Source organism: Triturus cristatus, chromosome 1_1 (genome assembly GCF_964204655.1).
Source record: "Triturus cristatus chromosome 1_1, aTriCri1.1, whole genome shotgun sequence".
Taxonomy (NCBI): Eukaryota; Metazoa; Chordata; class Amphibia; order Caudata; family Salamandridae; genus Triturus; species Triturus cristatus.
Window position 1 is genome coordinate 580531753 of NC_140579.1, and position 14713 is coordinate 580546465.

General features: G+C 40.2%; 1 protein-coding gene across 19 annotated transcripts in view; it reads right to left on the reverse strand.

The window, feature by feature from the left end:
• ANKS1A (ankyrin repeat and sterile alpha motif domain containing 1A) overlaps window positions 1-14713 on the reverse strand; it is a 1389901-nt gene that overhangs the window by 313008 nt on the left and 1062180 nt on the right. The window lies entirely within an intron of this gene.

A 14713-nucleotide genomic window follows, 5' to 3' on the forward strand; every position in this document is an offset into this window, starting at 1 on the left:
TAAGTTAGGTGGTTTTCCGTTTTCCTATAATACGGCAAAGTGAACTCCCAGTCTCCTCAGAAACAGGAACATCTGATGCCTTTTAGAGGGATGACCTAGTCCTCGGACATTCCATGTAAGAAAATGATATCTAGCCATTTGATAATATTGGGTGGGGCTAAGAGCCACAAACCAATGCACAAGTATCGGACCAAACCTGAAAGATAATGTATCAGGAAGAAAACGACACCCGTCCAGTGACCAGGAGGCTTCCCAACTTTGTGAGACACAAGTCACTTGCGTTTATTTGCAGCCAGTGTACTCACAGCAGGATAGAAAATAAAAAAATAAAAAACATAGAAAAACAAACCAACAAAACAATACCCAAAGATAACTCCCCCTCTAGGGAGAGATTTTGAACTATCTCATAACCTAATGTGTGGAACATACGAAGTCTATGGACGGATCCATGGAATGCCAGCTCGAATGATCTGAATGGACCTGGACTATGCATGACGCGAGAGGAGCAATCAGAGTTCTGCAAGATAAAGACAAGGTGGGGTACATGGCCTTAAGGAGCAGCAATGGAGTATGATCGATTTGCAGCAGGAAGGAACAAACACCCCACAGAAGGACCTCCCTGGCAAACAAGTGTAGAATAAAACATTAATGCAAGCCTCAGTAACTGATGGTGGCAACTGTCTGGCAATGATTGGAAAAAATGACATCATGTGTCTCACTAGCAGCCGGCTCCCCGGCATATACACAGTATCTAGCAGCTGAATGAACCCCCTGTGGAAAGAGAAAAGCAATAGTTTTAAAAAAATCAGCAGCAGTTTGAGGGGTGACACTTGGAAGGCCCTCGGAGTTAGAAAATTCAGAAGAAGGCAACAAGCATGCCTCACTGATTTGGTGGTATCAAGATGAAGTTGAGGAGTTCCAGGGCAAGTGGCGGCAACCAATGGTAAAGGAGCCTCTGGATTCCAGGGAAATCAGCCACCACACTCCAAGTCCATGAGGTGAGGGGACTCCTATCTAGAGGTAGGGATAGCAGGGAAAAGTGGAAAAACAATCTTTGTGTAAGTCTGCAGCTTCCCTGTCCAAAGTGGAGAGAAGGGGAGGGGGAAAAAGAAAGAGCGAGAGTGTGGCCATTCCTAACCTTTACTGCAGCACAGTTGAGATATATATATATATATATATATATATATATTCACTTAAAAAACCATAGGTTTCACACACGTTATAGTTAGGAATTAGCATTTAAAAAAACCTTGCAAATTCACTTAAAAAACCATAGGTTTCACACAGGTTATAGTTAGGTGGACATTTCACTCGTAAAAAAACAATGAAATTCCCCCGTTATAGTTATTTCAGATAACTATAACTCGCGCGCCCGCAATCCTCTGCTCATGACGTCACTTATTACATCACTCATGACATGGTCAGTGGCATCACTCTTGACATCACTGATGACATCATCCTTGTGATAGAGTGGCGGTCGCGCGAGTTATAGTTATCTGAAGTAACTATAACGGGGGAATTTAATTGGATTTTTACGACTGAAATGTCCACCTAACTATAACCTGTGTGAAACCTATGGTTTTTTAAGTGAATTTGCAAGGTTTTTTAAATGCTAATTCCTAACTATAACTTGTGTGAAACCTATGGTTTTTTAAGTGAATTTGTACGTTTTTTTAAATGCTAAGTTATGTATTTATTTATTTTTTTTTTAAGGATTTTCACCGTGCGCGCGCTTTGGGCGCACGCTGCGCGCACCCCGCGATTTTTTTCAAAAATAATAAAATGTTTTTTTCACCCTTGGGGGTCCTTCTGTGACCCCCTGACAAACGCTAGGGGGTCAGGAACTCTCTTCCCTGCCCCCTTTTCACGTTTTCCACCTTTTTTCCACCTTTCCTTTTCAGTGCGACAGACAAAATGGCGGCCGACACTTCCTGATTTCGACCGATTCGAATGTTTACTGACATCTATCAACCAATCAGAATTTCGCTCGCGCACGGCACCGTGCGCGCACAGTGCGCGCGTATAGATATTTATATGCTTTTAAATGCTATTTTCTCAGGAAATACTGAACAGATTGACACCAGACCTGCAAAATGCACTTCCCTGACCTGAGGACTACCTCTCTGCCAAATTTCAAGTAATTCTGTTCAGCCGTTCGGGCTGTACCTTCGACTAAAGGTCCTATGGAAAAATGCATGGAGAAAACGCGTTTTGGGACCTTGACGAATCACCCCGAGACTTTCAGGGTAGGAGCTGAGTGGAGCGCCCCATTAGTTTTGAAAATTTCGCGAGGATTCGTCAACCGGCGCCAAAGTTATTCAAAATAGAATTTTCAGATTTCCTATGGAAACACGGTCCTAACTATATACTGGCGACCGCCAGTAGATTATATATATATATATATATATATATATATATATATATATATATATATATATTATCTACTGGCGGTCGCCAGTATATAGTTATATATATATATATATATATATTCACTGAAAAAAACATAGGTTTCAGGGGTGTTATAGTTAGCTGGACATTTCCCTCGTACAAAACCCTAGAAATTCCCCCGTTATAGTTAGTTCAGCTAACTATAACTCGCGCCCCCGCAATGCACTGCTGATGACGTCACATATTACATCACTCATGACATGGTCAGTGACATCACTGATGACATCTCAAATGACATCACCGATCGGCTGGATCCGCGCACCCTGCACTCATTTTGCCGTTTTTTTATTTTTTAAAAAGGGGCCCGGGGGGTCCTTCTGGGACCCCCTAAGCAACACTAGAGGGTCAGAGTATTTCTACCCTGCCCCCTTTACATCTTTCACACACTTATTTCCCTTACTTAATCAGCCTCGCTGCTACCGAGGCACAAAATGGCTGCCAACAGTTCCTGGTTTCGAATGTAGACAGAGACTTGACAGCCAATTGGCATTCAGCACGTGATCGGGAGGGTGCGCGCTCGGTTCGCAGAGGGTGCGCGGATCCTCCGAGGCCATAGATATATCTATCATTTTAACTCTAATTTTCTCAGGAACTACTGAACGGATTTACACCATTTATGCAAAAGGCTGCGTCAACAGGTCCTATGGGAAATTGCATGAGGAAAACGCGTTTTGGGACCCCCCTTTTTTCTCGGCCCCCGCTTGACGAATCACCACGAAACTTTCAGGATAGGAGCGGAGCTGGCCAAAAGTTTGGAAAATTTCGCGAAGGTTCGTCAACCAGCGCCAGACTTATTGGGAATAGAATGTTGCGGATTTCCTATGGAAAATAGGTCCTAACTATAACTACCTACTGGCAACCGCCAGTAGGATAGAGATAAATATATCTATATATATATATATATATATATATATATATATATATATATATATATATATATATATATATATATATATATATCTATATCTATATATATCTATATATATATATATATATAATCTACTTTGGCGCCGGTTGACGAATCTTCGCGTATTTTTCAAAACTAATGGGGCGCTCAGCTCAGCTCCTACCCTGAAAGTCTCGGGGTGATTCGTCAAGCGGGGGCCGAGAAAAAAGGGGGGTCCCAAAACACGTTTTCCCTATGCATTTTTCCATAGGACCTTTAGTCGAAGGTACAGCCCGAACGGCTGAACAGAATTACTTGAAATTTGGCAGAGAGGTAGTCCTCAGGTCAGGGAAGTGCCTTTTGCATATATGGAGTCAATCTGTTCAGTAGTTCCTGAGAAAATTGCATTTAAAAGCACATACATATCTATAGCCGCGCACCCTAACGTGCGAGAGCGTAATTCTGATTGGTGGTTACATGTCAGTCAACGTTCGAATCGGTCGAAATCAGGAAGTGTTGGCCGCCATTTTGTTTGTTATCAGTGCGAGAGTGGAAAAGGAAGGTGGCGAACGTGAAAAGGGGGCAGGGTAGAGAGTTCCTGACCCCCTAGCCTTTGTCAGGGGGTCCCTGAAGGACCCCGAAGGCAGAAAAAAACATTTGAATTTTTTTTGTTGTTAATCGCGGGGGTGCGCACCGTGCAAAAACATAAAAAAAATATTTTTTAAAATTTTTTAATACGTAGTTTATTGTACAATAAATATATAAAAAAAATAATACATACATAACTTAGCATTTAAAAAAACGTACAAATTCACTGAAAAAATCATAGGTTTCACACACGTTATAGTTAGGAATTAGCATTTAAAAAACCTTGCAAATTCACTTAAAAAATCATAGGTTTCACACATGTTATAGTTAGGTGGATATTTCACTCGTGAAAAACCAATGAAATTCCCCCGTTATAGTTACTTCAGATAACTATAACTCGCGCGACCGCCACTCTATCACAAGGATGATGTCATCAGTGATGTCAAGGGTGATGCCACTGACCATGTCATGAGTGATGTAATATGTGACGTCATGAGCACAGGATTGCGGGCGCGCGAGTTATAGTTATCTGAAGTAACTATAACGGGGGAATTTCATTGGTTTTTTACGAGTGAAATATCCACCTAACTGTAACATGTGACCTATGGTTTTTTAAGTGTATATATATATATAGATCAATGAAAAAACCAAAGGTTTCACACATGTTATAGTTAGCTGGACATTTCACTCGTAAAAAAACAATGAAATTCCCCCGTTATAGTTAGTTCAGCTAACTATAACTCGCGCGCCCGCAATGCACTACTGATGACGTCACATATTACATCACTCATGACATGGTCACTGACATCACTGATGACATCATCCAGTGAATGTGTGTTTTTCTGAAAATTAAATATGTTTTAAATATGTATATCTCAAGGTCAATGGAAGAATAAATGGGTAAATAAGTGTCTAAATGGATGCTTTGTTTTTGAAAAATTTATTGTGTAACTGACTGATTAAGTGTATCATAGTGAATACATGGCTTACTGAGTAATGTTTAAATATGAAAATATCTGTATCATTCTCTCACTTTGTGTATAAGTGGCTGCATGGGTTGGTGATTAGCTTCATGGGTGTCTATATAGGTTATTAGTTGTTTTTTTTAGTATCAGTCTGAGTGTCTGCATGGTTTGGTGGGGGTAGTGCATAGGTGCATGAATGAGTGATTCACTCTTTGTATGTGTTGAAGACAGCATGTGTGCAGGACTGTATGGGTGGATGAGTGTGTGTATGGGTGTGTTAGTGAGTGAATGACTGTCTCAATAGTGTCTTTATGAGTAACTACATATCTATTAAACTAATATATGTGACTATTGGTGTATATAAGTGAGTATATGTGAGAGTGAGAGATTGAAAGAGTTCCTGTATGAATAAGTATGTGTTTCTATAAGTGACTGTTTGTAAGACTAAGTATGTGTAAATTTCTGTAGAAGTAAGTGTGGTGGTCTGTGTATAACTGTATATGCAAGTAAATGTATGTTTGATTCTTTATTAGCATGAGTGAGTATGTGTGAGTAACTCTATGGATGAGTGGCATTGTGTAACAGGATGTATAGGTGTATGAGTACATATGATGAGTGAGTACATGTATGAGTGACTGTATATGACTGTTGGTGAATGAGTGGATGTGTATGTGGTTCTTAGAATTACTGAAGAGGTTGTTGTAACTGGTATTGGTATGTCCATTGTTTTGAAAATTTTAGTCTATTTTTGAATGTGTGTATCAAAGGTTATATTAGGGGAAGAGGAGGTCTGCCACTCTATCACAAGGATGATGTCATCAGTGATGTCATTTGAGATGTCATCAGTGATGTCATGAGTGATGTCAGTGACCATGTCATGAGTGATGTAATATGTGACGTCATCAGTAGTGCATTGCGGGCGCGCGAGTTATAGTTAGCTGAACTAACTATAACGGGGGAATTTCATTGGTTTTTTACGAGTGAAATGTCCAGCTAACTAGAACATGTGTGAAACCTTTGGTTTTTTCATTGAATTTCTAAGGTTTTTTAAATGCTAATTCCTAACTATAACGTGTGTGAAACCCATGGTTTTTTCAGTGAATTTGCAAGGTTTTTTAAATGCTAATTCTTATATTTACCTTTTTTTTTTGTTTTTTTTTCAATTTTTTTTTTTACATATTTTTATTTTAATTTTCTATCCTTTTTTAAAGACTATGGTTAAATTTTAAAAATTCTACAATATATTTTTTATTTTTACCATTTTTTTAAACTAAACAGGTAAGATGTATTAATATAACATTGGTTTTATTCCCCCCTTTTTTTTTTTTTTTTTAGTATTTTTTTAACGTGCGCGTACGGGAAGCGCACGTCTTGCGTTTATAACGTTAGATTTCTACGCTGTTTGCGTTCATTTATGCAATTTGCGTAGACGTACGTCACGCGTGCGCAGCGCGTAACGCGTACGCTGCACGCGCATGTTACGCGGAAGTGAAGGGGCGTGCCTGTTTTGCGCATGCGCGCGTGCCTTTTTTACGCGCATGCGTACTTTTGCCGTAAGCGCACCGTAAGCGTAACGTACGCGCACGGTAGGTCATGTGATCAAGAAACAAAACTTTTGATTGGTTTAAAGTACTTTCAGTTCTAGAACTCTCCTACACCACACCCATTCCCCTCATTTCTGCTTGTGATCCCTTAGGACAGTGGTTCCCAAACTGTGCGCCGCGGCACCCCGGTGCGCCGTTAGGAGTAGCCAGGGGCGCCGCTCAGATTTGGGAAAGATAGCGTGTGGCTGTGGGCTGAGCAAGCTTATAATCATGTTGTGTGAATGTGGGCAGTAAAATAATATGAGTCTTTTGACGCCTACCTAAATGCAGCAGGTGAAGCTTATTCCAGCCGCAGCGCAACTCACGGGGGAATTACAAATGCCACCTGCATAACCCGGGAACTTGGTTTGGCCCAAGAGCGCAATGCCGCCATACGTGCGTACGTGCTTTCACAGACGTAACCACCGCATACGCAGCAATGACTGCCCGCCGTGTTCTGCCGTGCCTTGGACGACCCTCTTCACAAGTAACAAGTAGGTAAGAGGGCTGAATCACTGCTTGCTCATTGACGATTTTAATTTGACAAGTCGAGTTTGAAAGGGACAAGTTAAATAAATGTGCAGTGGCCCACAGTCTCGTCGGAAAACAGGAGTGCATCTTAATGAACACGTAGGCTCCTCGCAGAACAAATTAAGCAAACAGGTGCATATGAATGAAATTTATGGTGCAGTAAAGCTTCCTGGGGAACAAGAGTTATGTAGGGGGGAAAAACAGACTCGTGACATTTTCACTCAAGTCAAGATAAAGAATTCAAATATTTCTACAACTTCACACAGCCCGTGTATTTAGATGCTGGCTGCTGTTCCCGCACTTTGTTTGTGTGAACTTGAAGAAACACTGCGCCGGACTTTATAAACCAGGAATTCCAGTGGGCAAGTTCACTTTGGAAATAGGCCGCATTGCAGCCAGGATTAATTTCCGGACCCCAGTCTGACCCTCAGCTAAGGCCAGGCAGGAAGCATGTAACTGAAATAACCTGTTTCCCTTTCAGCCTCAGTGAAAGCAGTTCATCATTGTTCCCTCTGTATATTTCCCTATGTTAGTGACAACATAAGAGACCTCCCAAATTAAATAAGTATAAAGCCTTTTCTGGAACTGGTACCGCCCCTCCCTATTTCTCTTACACTACTAGCCTAGCGCTTACCTTGGACGAGACATCGCAGTGATATGCAAGTTCAGCTCAGACTGCAGCAACCTGGGCATCGGAGAGGCTGTTAAATCAACCCAGACTGGGGCATGTATGTTTTATTTCTGTGAAGAGGAGTGCGGCAGAGGGATGGGAAATACAGGTAACTAAAAGTGACACCAAAACTTTCAGTCTGAGAAAACAAGGGCAAGCAGCAGGTGGAAGAAGGAATACACGGGGGTAAAACAAAGTGTGAAAGAACCAAAGGGGAAGAGAAGGAAAGCAGGACATAAAGGCAGAGAGAGGGGAGAAAAAGAATGTTGAAGAACAAAGGCAGCAACAAGAGGGATGAGGGAATAGAAGACGCTTTAGCAGGCTTTTTCATAATTGAAAGTTTCACAAAGCGTCATTAATTGACCAACAACAGATACAGCAGAGGCTGCAACAATGCAAGCTTCCTTAAAGCACCGAACAGGCACACATATAGCTGCTCTTTTTTTAGCTTTTAGTAGTGCATTCTTGGGCTTGTAGTTTGCCTTTTTTACATTATTATGCTGAGTATTATCTCGCAACTCATGGCAAGCGAGAGCTTTTAGCTAAAATGCCTGGACTGCTCAGAGGTGTCATACTCACAGAAGGTGATGGCAGGAATGCTTCAATCTGTCTAATCATGGTACACTTGATAAAGCATATTTCACTGAATCCAGGTCCGTAATTATTACAGCTTTTATTAAACAACTGCTATATTTTTATTTTGTTACAAATATGATTATAATACTTTCATCGCATCTCAATACATTTCAGGGAGACAACTGGAAGTACTCCCGAGGTCGGGTTTACATTCCCCCACCGATAAAAAAATGGAGGGGAGCCATGGCCAACTGCCAATTAGGTCAAGGGAGCCACAGGTCGAAAAAGTTTGGGAACCACTGCCTTAGGAGAAGGAGCTGAGTTGTCTTTGTGATACGATGGCAGAACAGCAGACCTCTTCTGAGAGTGAGGCTAGCAGCACTACCTTGAGGCAGAGAAGGAGGAAACAAAAGAGCTCTTTCATATGGGAGTATTTTTCTTTTCCAGAGGGCAAGAAAAAGGTAAATGCACCCTTAGTGACTTGTAAGCTTTGTGACCGTGTACTTTCAAGAGGGAATCCCAACAAGAAGTATTCCTTCGGGAATCACACCATGTTGAGACACCTTCATGATGTACACGGTAGGACATATGCTCGACATACTGAAGGTAACCCTTCAGTAAGTCAACCAAGCACATCCACAGCAGCTCAGCCTGGTCCATCATCTGCAGGGCCGAGTCCATCTTCGGCAGGTCAGCTGAGCCCTTCATCTGTGGGGGGAGCATCTCCTTTTTCTGGTCCTCTGGAAACCAACCATCGGTTTGCGAGGGTTTTAATTTGGTGCGCCACTTGTCATGATCTAATTTGTCATAGGGAGACCAGTGTTGCCCTAGTGAACAATTTAATAGTTCAGCACATTTGTTGTACTGACTAATATTCCCATTCTTTCTTTCCTCTGTCCCTGCATGAACACAACGGCTCTTTTAAGAGCCAACCTTACCTTTCAACTTTTTTTTATATATTTTTTTAAACTTTTTTTTATTTTTATTTTTACCGTACGCGTACGGTGCGCGTAATTTTTTTTTTTTTTTTTTTAAAACACTAAAAATCAATTATCACATTACAAGGTCCTTGAGAGACTACAATGAAAAACTGAAAATGTGATTGTGGAGAAGTGGAAAAAAGGGACTGTGTGCTAAGAGTCTGCTTCTGCACAAAAAAATAGCTCCCCCTTTCCATCTAATGCAACTGTAAAATTACCAGAGCAGAACGCAATAAATCTCTGCCTGTAATTCCTCTTTGCACACAGAGTCATGTTTTCATCTTAGTCTGAAAACGTAATTTCTTTGCCAATTTGAAACCACACTTACTACTCTTTTTTTTGGCAAGTGATAAATACTTTTACAGTCTGACACATTTTAAATCCACTTTTCAGATTCTTAAAAAAGCACATGTCCAAACTGCTTTTTCAGACCAGCAACATGTGTAACCTGGATGACTGACTACACTCCAGCAAGGGAAACCAGCCTTAGTGATGCTGAATGTATTTGCATTACAAAGTGCAACCTCAAACCCCACTCGGTTGTGAATACTGTGCATGATTCCACAGGATAAGCAGCTGGGTGTGTGCTAAGAGTCTGCTTCTGCATAAAAAAAATGCTCCCCCTTTACATCTAATGCAAATGTAAAATCACCAGAGAATAACGCAATAAATCTCTGCCTGTAATTCCTATTTGCACACAGAGTCATGTTTTCATATTAGTCTGAAAACGTAATTTCTTTGCCAATTTGAAACCACACTTACTACTCTTTTTTTTGGCAAGTGATAAATACTTTTACAGTCTGACACATTTTAAAACCACTTTTCAGATTCTTAAAAAAGCACATGTCCAAACTGCTTTTTCAGACCAGCAACATGTGTAACCTGGGTGACTGACTACACTCCAGCAAGGGCAACCAGCCTTAGTGATGCTGAATGTATTTGCATTACTAAGTGCAACCTCAAACCCCACTCGGTTGTGAATACTGTGCATGATTCCACAGGATAAGCAGCTGGGTGTGTGCTAAGAGTCTGCTTCTGCATAAAAAAAATGCTCCCCCTTTACATCTAATGCAAATGTAAAATCACCAGAGCAATACGCAATAAATCTCTGCCTGTAATTCCTATTTGCACACAGAGTCATGTTTTCATATTAGTCTGAAAACGTAATTTCTTTGCCAATTTGAAACCACACTTACTACTCCTTTTTTTTGGCAAGTGATAAATACTTTTACAGTCTGACACATTTTAAATCCACTTTTCAGATTCTTAAAAAAGCACATGTCCAAACAACATTTTCAGACCAGCAACATGTGTAACCTGGGTGACTGAGACTCCAGCAAGGGCAACCAGCCTTAGTGATGCTGAATGTATTTGCATTACTGACTGCAACCTCAAACCCCACTCGGTTGTGAATACTGTGCAGGATTCCACAGGATAAGCAGCTGGCTGTGTGCTAAGAGTCTGCTTCTACACAAAAAAATAGCTCCCCCTTTACATCTAATGCAAATGTAAAATCACCAGAGCAATACCAAACAGCTTTCTGAGACCAACAACATGTGTAGCCTGGGTGACTGACTACACTCCAGCAAGGGCAACCAGCCTTACTGATGCTGAATGTATTTGCATTACTGAGTGCAACCTCAAACCCTTAAAGTATTCCTTATTTATACCAGTACACCTTATTTTATGGTGAAAACATAGTCCATATTATTTTACATGTTCCTCACATTTAAATTTCTCCCAAAACAGAAAATGATAAACACAACTTCAACAAAAGGAATTCCAATTCTATTATTAATTTCTTAATTTACCATATACATCCCCTCTCAAACTCTAAACTCACCTTTAAAATTAGTTTGTTGTGAAAGAAATGTGGCACTCAAACAGCAGATTATCAGAGCCAGGATCTCTGTTCTGTACACCTCTCTCCTCTCAGCAGAACCAGATAATGGCAAATTTTCCCTCTCTTTTTCCACACATATACATGTAAGTTTCAAATCTCAGTGCTTCCCCCTTTTTTTCAAATGTAATCACACATTTCTATTGGTTGAAAACCAACCATTTTCCAAAAGTACCCTTCCCCCAACTTGACTTCTGCCTAGTACCCTTCCCCCAACTTGACTTCTGCCTGCTACCATAGCAACAGCTCTTGAAACACTGCTGTGCAGAGTTAGGTCAGAAGTTCACCAAACAATGTTTCATTTCCAAAGAGCAGGAGTGCTTGACTTTTCAAACCTAACAGCAAATCCATAGTACTGTTCTTTGGTAACACATTTTTCTGTACCAATACAAAACATGCTTCTATAAATTTACACATACAGCCTAGTTTTTATTGTAGAATGGTATGAAACAGCCAATCATTTAAAAAAAAAAAAAAATATGTATGCCTCCATTTCCAAACTGTCTCATTTCTTTTTACCATTCTACTGAATTACACCTCCTGAGTGCATCCAGTTCTCCTTTGAAGATGTTCACAGTGTGGATTGTAGGGCACAGCTATGTCTTCTGGAGTGAAAAGTATGCAGAGAAAACAGGTATGGTGAGAGACCTTGCTTTGCCAAATGTAGACATTAAATGGATTGGTCAGAGAGGGTTAAAGTGGCACCAATTGATGCCATTGGTGAAATCCTTCATGCAAATCCAACACCCTGACCTCATAATAGTGCACTGTGGTGGCAATGACCTAGGCACTTTGACTGGGGTAGGTCTGGAAATGCTTATGAAGGAGACCTTTGCACAACTGTTTTCACTTTTCCCTAAAACTGCCTTTGTGTTTTCTAACATATGCCAAAGGCAAAAATGGAACTGGTCCAATCATTTCTGTCCACAGATTGACAAAGCAAGAAAGCACGTCAACAAATCTGTTTCTGCTTTCCTCCGAGACTATGGTATGGGTTCCATTTACCACAACAACTTGCGTTACGACATGCAAGACATTTATAGAGGAGATGGTGTGCACTTCAATGATGAAGGGAACAGAGTCTTCCTCTTGAACCTTAGACTCTGCATCGGTACTTACTTGTAGGTACCACTAAAAAATCACTTTATAAACACAACGGCTCTTTTTAGAGACCCCTAATATCTAAACACTTAAATCTGCATTTCATTTCATTTTTTATTTTTTTTTCTACCGTACGGTTAGCTTACCGTACGCGTACCCCGCGATTTTTTTAAAAATTAATAAATGTTTTTTTTGTACTTTTCTGTCCTTCTTTGTCCCCCTTTCAAATGTTAGGGGGCCTGTAACTCTCTTCCTTGCCCCCTTTTCAAGTTATCTCCCTTTTTTTTTCTGACTGAAACACACGAAATGGCGGCCACCGCTTCCTGGTGTCCACCGATTCGAATGTTTACTAAGATCTATCAGCCAATCAGAATCGCGCTAGTCACCGTATGCGTACAGTAAGCGCACCGTAAGCGCACCGTAAGCTGGCTCAGATATATATATTGATTTAAAGGCTATTTTCTCAGAATCCACTGAACAGATTTACACCAAACCTACAAAAGGCACTTCCTTGACCTGAGGACTACCTCTCTGCCAAATTTCATTTAACTCTGTTCAGCCGTTCGGGCTGTAGCTGTGTCTAAAGGTCCTATGGAAAAATGCATGGGAAAAACGCGTTTTGGGACCCCCCTTTTATCTCAGCCCCCGCTTGACGAATCCCCCCGAGACTTTCAGGGTAGGAGCGCAGCGCCCCACCTATTTTGAAAATTTGGCGAGGATTCGTCGACCGGCGCCAAAGTTATTCAAAATAGAATGTTGCGGATTTCCTATGGTAAGAGGGTCCTAACTATAACTACCTACTGGCAACCGCCAGTAGGTTATATATATATATATATATATATATATATATATATATATATATATATATATATATATATATATATATATATATATATATATAATTAATTCGGTTGTCGTTACTTGTTGCAATAAAATATTACTTTACATATAGAAAAAATTGAAATTCACTGGAAAAAAAAAGGTTAAAGTAACCTTATGGTTAGTTGAAATGTTCAGTAACAACGTAATGTTTTAAACTCTAAAAGACACGATATTGTGCGGTCCTCTTGCTAAGATACGTGGATGTACGTGAGGACATAGTGGACCCGTGGCCAGCGGTTTGGTCACACCCGGTGCAGGATATTAAAATGTAAACTGCTGATTGTTTACGACACTAGGTCTTTCCCATCCTCTGTTTCTTCCTTTTTCTGAATGTCAAACTGCACTTGTACTGCTCAAACATTAAATGGTGTATGTGGGATTGTGATAATTGTGGTTGTAAAGTTCTGTATTTTGTATTGTTAAATGCAAATAAAAAGAATTCTAAAAAAACTCTAAAGGCCACTCAAATTCACCAATTATAGTTAGTTATCTCAAGTAACTATAACTTGCGGAATCACCAAACACTAGAGCGTAGTGTAGATTTAATTCCTGCTAAACAAGTAGGAAAACTGTGGGATACTCTTATTGTTGTATTAATCTTGGAAGTGGGGCTCATCACACAGTGATGCAGGCAATGATGATACCAATCCCATTTGTGGAACCAACTTTGGTATAACCAGCATGTAAGAGTCTTCAAGGCTACCCTGTCTGAGGTGTGACATTTGTCGGCAGAAAACCTCATGCTCAAGATTTGCTGAAAGCATTCTCAGAACAACCAATATTAGTTGAATTACATCTACTTTTCTTGTTCAGACCATGCGTTAGTTGGTGAAAGCCTCTATCTTGAGCAAACAATGACAAGAAATGTGGTAGAGGCTGGGGCGATCTTTCTAAGCACCAATGGCCATTGCTAACCTTTACTGCAGGACAATTGTTCCCCAGAGCTTGGAAGCCGAGGCCAAATCAGGGAAAGGTTAATCCTACTTGAATTATTTTTTTATGTGCTTAAATTGGTCAGGAGGAACAATAGTGGAGGGGGTTCGATTACTTTAGATTTTCAGAATTATTATGAAGTGAATCTATTAATATGTTGATGTTTTTTTTATTAATTCATTAGTGTGCACTTTAACTAACCCACAACAAACTGATTAAACATATTTTATCTTTTTTGGTTTCCCTATCCTTTCCTTACTACTTTAAACTTCCCATAGAGGCCCAAATGTTAAAGATATGCTCAATTTAAGACTAACACTAATCTCAGTAACCGGTGAATACTTTACGCAAATAAAAAAAACTCATTTGTAAAATTTTGTGAAAATATTTCTCTAGCAATTGTGTCTGAAGAAGCACTGTAATTTTTCTCCAGTCAAAATGCACAGGTAGATGGCAGGGAAGAAAGACATTGTGATAGAAAAAGATTGCATCATTTTAAAGCTTGGGGGATAAAATGTCAAAAAAACATTTACAAGAAACATCTATCCTCACCTTTCAAATGGAAAAAAAGCACCGGCAAAGCCAAAAGGTCACGCCTTCGAAAGGCTTTAGCTAACCTTGTTGGCCTTGCCAATTCATATGGCTAATAATGAAACACATCAGCAAAAAG